The sequence below is a fragment of the Theobroma umbraticum genome, unplaced genomic scaffold (assembly GCF_002168275.2).
Source record: "Theobroma umbraticum cultivar Fairchild unplaced genomic scaffold, ASM216827v3 scaffold_228.0, whole genome shotgun sequence".
Taxonomy (NCBI): domain Eukaryota; kingdom Viridiplantae; phylum Streptophyta; class Magnoliopsida; order Malvales; family Malvaceae; genus Theobroma; species Theobroma umbraticum.
Genome location: NW_018397274.1, coordinates 1,033,250 through 1,042,646, shown reverse-complemented (window position 1 = coordinate 1,042,646; position 9,397 = coordinate 1,033,250).

Genomic DNA, 9,397 nt, shown 5'->3' with positions numbered 1-9,397 from the left:
TTTTAAATTGGTTGCTTAAGGCTTCTGTGGTGAAATTGGTTGTTAGGTTTTGTGGAAATGGCCCCTTTTTTTCATTGTGCATTATCCTATTTATATGGAGTATAAGGTGTCATTCTTGGGCACCCTCTGATGTTGCGATTTGGCTTCTTATTTTAGTACGATATTTTGATCCTTTGTATGTCCAGTTGGCCTTTCAATTTTTATTCTAGAATGTTCTTTATGTTTGTTTAATTTCGACTTAGTTTATTTTAGTTATGGTGCTTGATCTATTTTTAGGTTAAATTAATTACTTAAACTTGTTTCTTGGGTCATTAGAAAGGCTTTGGTAACTGGTTCAGAAATTAAAACCTATAGAACATATCAGGGCCCATAAGAAACCTAAAAGAGCCTATAAAATAAATAAGTAATAGAAAATATAAGTAAATTAAAATAAAAATAAATAAGAATACCTAATCAATAAAATATAAAAATGGTGTTTACAAAGAGAATGACCATGTAGGTGGGTAGTGGATGTAAGTTTGGGGTAGTCTAGTAGTGACACTTGATTGTGAGCCACGTGCAGTTTATTGGAAAAAAAAAAAGGTAAAACACATACACTTCAAGGAAAGGTTAAAAAGAAATATTCTTAACTATCTCCATATCTAATCCACTAATCCAAGCTCTCTAGAACATTCTAAATGTGAAGATAACTCATGAACCTTTTCACTCGTTATAAGTTATTTTCACTCTACATATGAAATAATTGTTTCACCCTTGTTACTATTCTATAGCACAATATTTCAAGAAATGGGAATGTCACTATTGGAACCAAAAGCAACTCAAAAGCTTGTTGGGAAAGTTTCTTACATTCGAAGGTTCATTTCAACCCTAGAGAGATCATTATGCCCTTTCAAGCTCCTTTGAAGAAAGAGGTCCCATTTTCATGGGGTGAGCAACAACAATAAGCCTATGAGAAAATCAAAGGTATTCTTGCTTCTCCTAAGACAACGACCACGCCAATCTAAGGGGAACCAATAATGTTATACCTCACTTCAACTCCACATTCAATTGGTCCTTTACTTGTTTAAGAAGGGGAGGGACAAAAACAACCTTTGTGTCACTTGAGTAGATGTTTGCATGGGAGTTAATTAAACTATCCACAAATGGAGAAGTATTTTCTTGCATTGGTGTATGCAACTTAGAAACTTCATAATTACTTCTTGGTTTACAAACTTAGAGTAGTAACCAGGTTAAATCCTATCAAATTCTTACTCTTTCGGCCAATCTTATCTAAGAGAGTAGTAAGGTGGCTCCTTTTACTTGGAGAGTTTGACATTTCGATTATGCAACCTAAGGCGATCAAGTCTCAAACTCTCTCAAATTTGTTGGCTAATTTCCAATCTCAATATGAAAAGGTGATACTTGATTCTATTCCAAACAAACTCATGAAGTATGCTTTGTCAGCATAAAAGAAGGAAAATGGGATTTGTATTTTGATGGCTCTTCCACTATGTCTAGTGGAGGTGTTGAGGTAGTCTTAATTCCCCTTAAAGAAGTTCATTCGAAATGTGAGTCATCCTTCAATTCTCACAACAATCATGCTCATTCAAAGGAGATCCATAAAGTGAATGTACCAAGCAAAAAAGATCTTATCTCCTTAGCCTTTAAACCAAATTTCCTTTGCACCAGCAGCCGAACAAAGTATGAAACATTGATTTTGGGGTTGTATACAGCCACTGTGGTTGAAGTCAATAACTTATGTATGATAAAGACTCCAATCTCATTTAAAGTAGACAAATGGTGAGTTTTCTCTTAAAGAGCCAATGCTTGCATTATATAAAACTATTGTTTAGTCATTTTTACAGAAATTTCAAAAAGTGAGATGTGAACATAGTTTAAGATCGACGAATAGACATACAGACACACTTACCACTCTAGCTTCCAAGAAATTGATGTAAGAGAAAGATCAAAGTACTATTTTAGTATTGAAAAGAAAGCTTTTATGTCCATTTAGTGAGTTTTTACAACCTCTCGTATATGAGGAAAAGGATTGATGTGCACTTATAATAAGAGACTTGCTCAATCCAAGCTCTACCTCTATCTCACGATTAAGACACTTCACTTTCATCCATGTTGTGTTGTACTATAAGTGAAGTAATGGATTATTAGCTAGATGCATTTCCAAGCATGAAGCAGAAGAAAAATTGAAAGTAATGCATGGATAGTGGTGTGGAGAGGAAAGGCCACCATTGCATCAGTTACCCTAGAGGGTATAGTATTTTTGGTCAACCATGCCTAAAAATACAATTCAACTTTAACGATCTTGTTCAAAGTGTTCAGACCTAGATGTGCATGAATGTCATTTTATAGGAAGTGCAAGTGATTGGCATAAACCTTACATCAACTTCCTTCAAAATAGAGTTCAATCAAAAAAATTGGCCTAGATGCTGAAATGGACAATGATGCTTTATGAATGATGGAATTAGAAATATTGGAAGAAATAAGGGATAAGCCAATAAGAGCTTCTTCACGTATCAAATAAGTTTGAGTAGAGTGTATAACAAGCTGGTTAGGAAAAGAAGCTTTAAAGTGGGTAACTTAGTACTCCATGTAACAAAACACATTAGAAGAGGAACATCAACAACTAAGTTTATTTTAAAGTAGAAAAGACCATACATTGCTCATAAAGTGAACAAGAGTGGATATTGCAAGCTAGTGAATCTGAAAACAAATGTTGTTACAATACTAGTCAACTTTCAATACATTAAGTAGTATCATGTATAAGAAGGATATCCACTATTTGTTTTTTTCTTTTGTGAATGACTTCTTAAAGTCAACTTTCACTTAATTGTCTTTTATATTTTAAAGTAAATACATTTTCAGTTGTAACTTTATTGCTTCCATTTTAACCGTTTAGTGATATTTTAAAGTAAATTCATTTTCAACTACAAGCCTTATCACTCTTACTTTAACTGTAATGTTTTTGTTGCACTTGGTCGCAAGCTTTTGTTGCTCAATTTTTGACTATATAATTCATATTTCAACCACAAGCGTTAACGTTGGCTATAATGATATTATGTTCATGGCCGTTAACTTTATCATTCACTTTTTGGTCATAGCTTGTTCTTCATAAATAAGTTACAACTTTAAATGTTTATAAAAGATGTGTTATTCTCTTTCATACTAGGTTGAGGATTATTATCCTTAACATGAAGTTGAGAATCTGTTTTGGCCAAACACAGTGATACTTATGAAATAATGAAATATGGAAAAGTATATCTCAATTTACAAGTAAAGAAATAAAACCATAAAGAAAGCAAAGTAAATATTCAATATGGAAAATAAATCTACAATGTCAGAAAAAAAAAAACAAGAGCAAGCTAATTAAGTAAGAGGTTCAGAGGGACGGAAGATATATCATTCTCAAGATTGGAAAGGCTATCTAATCTTCCTTGCAACCCCATTATCTTTGTGTTAAGCTCTTTTATCTTACCTTTTATGATAGGTTTGTCAATCCTTATCATAATGTATCCTTTCGCCTTGGCTATACAAGCGTTGAGACATTTAATTTGACAAGAGTTAAGGACATATCCCATGAAATCCACCATCTTCTGCAATTCTTCTAAAGAAATGACTGCCTATGGGGAAGAAGCAATCTCTAAGGCACTGCCTAATGTATCCACAATAGCTTTGTTCATGATTTTGCTTATGAATGGCCGAAATTTACCTCCTACTTTATGCTCTAAAAGCTGCAAGTATTGCAACAAGATTGGTATGGTATGAAAGTCTTTTAAATGAGTATCGGAAACATCATTTCTACATTCGGTCTCTAAAAAAAGATGACATACGATAAGTAGTAAAAGGGGGCATTATAACAATACGTAAATAAATAATATTTGAGTTATTTGAAATACCTCTAAAAAAAGAGAAACATGGCGAGTACAATTTAGAATACCCCCAAAAGAAGAGAAAGAATTGAGAGTAGTATTTAGAATACCCTTAGAAGAAGAATTACGAGTAGAATTCAGAACACCCTTAGAAGAAGAATTATGCGTAAAATTTAAAACATCCCCAGAAAAAGAACCATTATGAGTAGAATTCGAAACAACCCAAGAAGAAGAAACATTACAAGTAGTATTCGGAACACTTTTAAAAGAAAAGGCATTGTAAGTAGTATTCGGAACACCCCTAGAAGAAGAAACATTGCTAGTAGCCTTGAAAACACCCCTGAAAGAGGAAACAATGCGAGTAACACCAAGAGTAGCACCAATTCCAAAGTTATTTTGAATGTCTTTAGTAATTTCAAAAGTTCCTTCAAAAATGGTACTTGCAAAGTTCCTTCAAAAATGGTACTTGCATTGTTATGATAAGGCATCCTAAAACTAAAATCATAATTCATATTACTTGAAACAGTCCCAAAAACATTCTGATCAACTTCAGTAGTGGCATTCACCTCATCACCACTGACATTTTTGAATACTAGAAGGTCAAAAATCAATCATATTTATTAAACCTTCTTGTATAGCATTACTATCCAATCCTCTTCCTAAACTCAAATATTCATGTATGGGAAGCCTCTCTTCAACTAACTCATCACTAGACTCATAATCATTTGTGAGGGCACATGATTCTTTTTCACTTTCAAACTTTGAGATATCTTATGCCTCCACCTCTACACTTGGAGCTGACTCTCCTTAAAAAAAGAAAAATGGAGTTCAATATCAAGGTGAGAATATAATAAAAGAGAGATAAAGAGAGTGAGAAACAAACTTAATTGATGAGAGGTTTTATTCCTCTTAGAGTGAATCAAACGAAGCAACATGTCATAACTATTGATGGAAGAAGCATGCAATTGCACCTTTGGATTAGCACAACAAATGAGGTCTATTCTTGAAGATAATTCCCCAATAAGCATATCAATTAAGAGTGTAGGCACCTATTCTGTCAAAGGCTGGGACAGCATAGTTTTTGAACTTATCCACATTATGATTAAGTACACCAATAAAAAATAGGGAAGTACAAGAAGAGAAGTTTTCAAGAAAAGGGCATTTAATTAAAGCTGGTTGATCATATCTAAATTGGCATGCCACTCTATAAGGAAAGTATACTTCAATAAACAATGAATCCCTATCGGCACCTAAACTGGTTGTGTTAATCATGGAAGGCAATTAAGAAGAATGAATCCACACTAAAAGTTCGATGAGTGCAAGTTTAGTTTTCCAATCTCAAATGGTTGCCTATCGTAACAAATATTTGGATCCCTTAAACCATTGTTTGATCTCACATAAGGCCTTGTAGTAAATTGATCTACCTTATCCAACACCATAAAAATGTTGTCTCTAAAAGTCTTGTTATGCTACGCCTAGGCCCTATAATTATCCCTTAATGCTTTACTTGTAGAGGATGACACAAAAGGCTGATACATGTTAGAAGTGGGGGCATAACTATGGAATCTCTCCCACAAACACATCTAAATAAATGATACACCCACATAAGTCAAGATTTTGTAATGGCCAATTGATTCAATAGTCTTAAAGTGATAGAAGTTTAATCTCTTATATAGAGATCCCAAATATAGTAAAGCTAGAAGAAAACTTATACTTATAGCAATCATGAGCACATAAAGAATAACTAAAGAGGAGATTCTATCATTTGGATTACCTAGGAGGACATATCGAGCCAACTGCATGATTTGCAAAGCTACTAACTTATGAGCTTGATTTAGATACATTTGAGGATTGCTCTATCCTTTAATATTGAACTTCTTATAGAAGAAGCTTACCTAGTTACAAAAGTGCACCACTATGAAAGCTTTAACTTAACTCTTAAACAAGTCTACAAAGAACTCTTTAACACTCTCTTATTTTCTAGAAAGTATGATAGAACGAAAGTTGTCGCTACCAGTACAAGAAAGTTCCAAAAGAATGCACACATTTTCAAGAGTAAAAGTAAACTCTCCCTAAGCAGTAACCATAGTATATGAAAAGGTATTCCTCCTTGCAATTATAATGCACCATACTTCAGTTCTGATCTCCCTACGAATATGGAGTTTAATGGTGACTCTTATAGCATCAAGGACTCCAACATTGCAAATACGATCCCAATGATAGCTAATAGACACACATGGATGCCTATCCATTTGTTTTGCACGCATTGCTTCCTAGAAGCAATCCTTTTTTCCTTCCTTAATGCTACTGTCATTCCAATTTTCACGCACAAGAAGTATTTCATCAGTTGTCTCTACTCATATTTTTTTATAAAGAGAAGTTGCAGTAGTATTCTTCATTTTTTTTCCTATAGTAGCCTTACTAGGCTCAACATAGTGACTTTTTAGAGTAAATTGAGTTTTGGCCATAAGATAAGGTGACAAAATTCTTACAAACATGAATGACGAAGACAACTAAATAAGTATTCATGTATTACCATTATTACTTATGCACTATTACGTCTTTCAAAATTACAGTGACATTCCATGATTATTTATTTGTTCTTATCTTTGCCCTGTGTTTATTTGTTTATTCTTATCTTTATGCCAAACAAAACAAATAAAATATATATATTAATCACCAAATGTATACATAGAAAAAACTTCCTCTCTAAGGAAAGCTATCTAGCAACAATAATAATAAATTTTTTTTTCCTTCTCCCTTATGAGAGCTACTTTACAACAAATGAAATAAAAAATAATAACAAATTAAAAAAAGAAATAGTATAAAAAGGCACAATATTGTTGCAAAGAGAGCTTACTTGTTTAAAGAAACCTTAGAGAGAAATTTTAAAAAATTGATTATGAATTTTCACAAAATTATTCTCTTCAATTTATAGACTTTAAAGAATTATTTTCCTAATAAGAGTCTAACACTTTAAATTTTCTTAGCAAATCTTTTTATTCTTATAACATTTAAAAAAAAGGTCTAAATCCTACTTTAATTTAGAATTTAAAATTTAAGTCAGCATGTTAGTTTAAAGACAAGCCTCCAGCATAAGTTTACATAACACAATAGTGTTTATTTTTGGAAGATGAGAATATGCCATATTAACATTGAGCAATCTTTTGTATTTCATTAAGTTTGGACAACCATTTCTTTTAGGAGAAACATCTCATTTTTTTAAGGGAAATGTCGAGCGCCAGTCTCCTCTCACACATCATTAAAAAAAAAGTTCTCATCTTTGATTTGCTGAGAATGCCATCTACATTATTTCTCTCATTCTTGTTTTTTGTATTATCATTCTTTGGTTCTTTTGCAGCCCATCATCAAGGATTTGAAGATTGATGGCTAAATCAAGATTTTTTGGTGGACAGATTGACTTGCTTCAAAATTGAAGCAAACAACTTTGTTTCTACAATCAAACGCATGGGCAGAAGGAGTGAGGTGAGGAAGAAAGGAGAAACAGAACTATGAAGTCGAAAATGCCCTTTAAACATGTTAAAATACCAAGGACAAACGTCAAGTATAAAGGGGATATGCAAGCAAGATTCATTATACTTTAGATAAATAATATTTACTATTTTAACTCATTATATTTTTAAATTATCATTTACAAATTTCAATTATTATGTGAATAATATTTAAAATAGTATATAATAGAATCATATAATAATTGAATTCAAATTGTTAAGTAGAACATAGTACAATTTTACTTAAAAGTTCAAATTTAAAGTATTATGATTTTAACCTACAAAGGGCTTTCAAGATGCGACATGTGGTTTTGTAATTTGGTTGTTGCATGGATGATATTTTGGGATTTTGCATAAAAAGGTGATAGAGTTTAGTAATTTCAAGAGAACTTATGGGTGTTTTGGATTTTTAAGATTGCATTGAAAGGTGTTTTTGGATTTTCCTCTTTATCTAGGGGTCCTTCATCAGTTTGTGTTTTTGCTCTCTTTTTTCGATGTCTCTGTGCTTCCTTCTTCTCTTTCATTCTTCTATTTCCTTTTATTTCTTAGGTTCAATCACATAGGCTTTCTGCCTTCTTGCGCTTCGGTTGTGTTAGTTATTGATTTGTATGGATTTTTTATATTATGTGGCTTTCAGTAGTTGATTGATCATTTTTGTTTTCTGCTTTGCACGTTATTAGTGTTTTTCGTTATATTGGTTACGTGATACTCATTTTGTTCACTTCTTTTATACTATTGGTGTTTTAGATTCTATCAGCTCTTTACTTATTGATCCACTTGGGGTTTTATTACATAAAGGTTCAAATTTAAATTAAGAAGTATCTATAGATTACTAAATGGGCTACAGTCATTTAGTCCAATCTTCTCTGAGTAGGTCTAAAAAAATTTAAATATAATTTTTTAAAGTATAATAATATTAGCTTATCATATAATAAAATATATTATGAATGCTTTGGCAAGAAATTGTATTTTACAAGAATTTTGAAAATAAATAAGGAAAAAGCTTATTGTAACACTAAAAGGTTAGTAATAGAAACAATTTATTAAAATTTTCTTAAGAATTCATGTAAATGACAATAAATATTAATTTAATTTATTGTAAATGTGTAGAAATCATGTTTTATGAGAATTTTGAAAATATATTAGGGAAAAACTTTGTTAAAAAACTAGTAATAGAATTTATTTACTAAGGTTTTGTTAAGACTTCATTTGCGAGTATGTGACAATAAATATGAATTTAACAAAATTAAAATGTATTAATTTTATAAAAGTTAATATTTTTAATTAATTTTATTTTTGTTTAATTTATTTAATTGAGTTGGACTAAAATGAATTAATTTCATTTCATTATACTAAATCAGAACAATAGATGTCAACTAATCAGGTAGTCGAACCCTATAAATACTCTATTAAGATTTTGAATTGTTACACGACTTTGTATCCAAATATCTTAAATACAATTTGCTAAATACTGGATTTAAAAATATAAAATTAATTCTTATAAAAATTAGATTAATAAATTAAGATTAATTCATAAAAAGTAAATAAAAGTTTAAAAATCATATTTAAAATCATTAATTAATTTTAATTAGTATTATTTTAATTATAAAAAGTTAATAACCAAAAACTAATATATATAATTAAAATTTAATTTTAAAAATTAAGCATAATATCTAAAAAGATCTCTAATAGCATGTTTGGTTGGTGGAATGGTTAAGCCATTCCTCCTTTATTCTCAAGAAATTTTGATTCATTTATTTGGTTGAGAGATCGTCTAAGGAATAGCCATTCTTATGGAATGGCTATTCTTCAAAATCTTCCAAACTTAAGGAATAGCTAATACCATCCTTCCCATGATATTAACTATTCCATAGTTTGAGGAATAAACTCAAAAAATCATAAAGATCAAAACATCCTTTACAAGTTTGAAAAATTACAACATTATTTATATAAAATATTATTTTTTATCTCTCCTCTTCCCTTCCTTTAATTCCAACTTTTAATAAAATATTAATATTT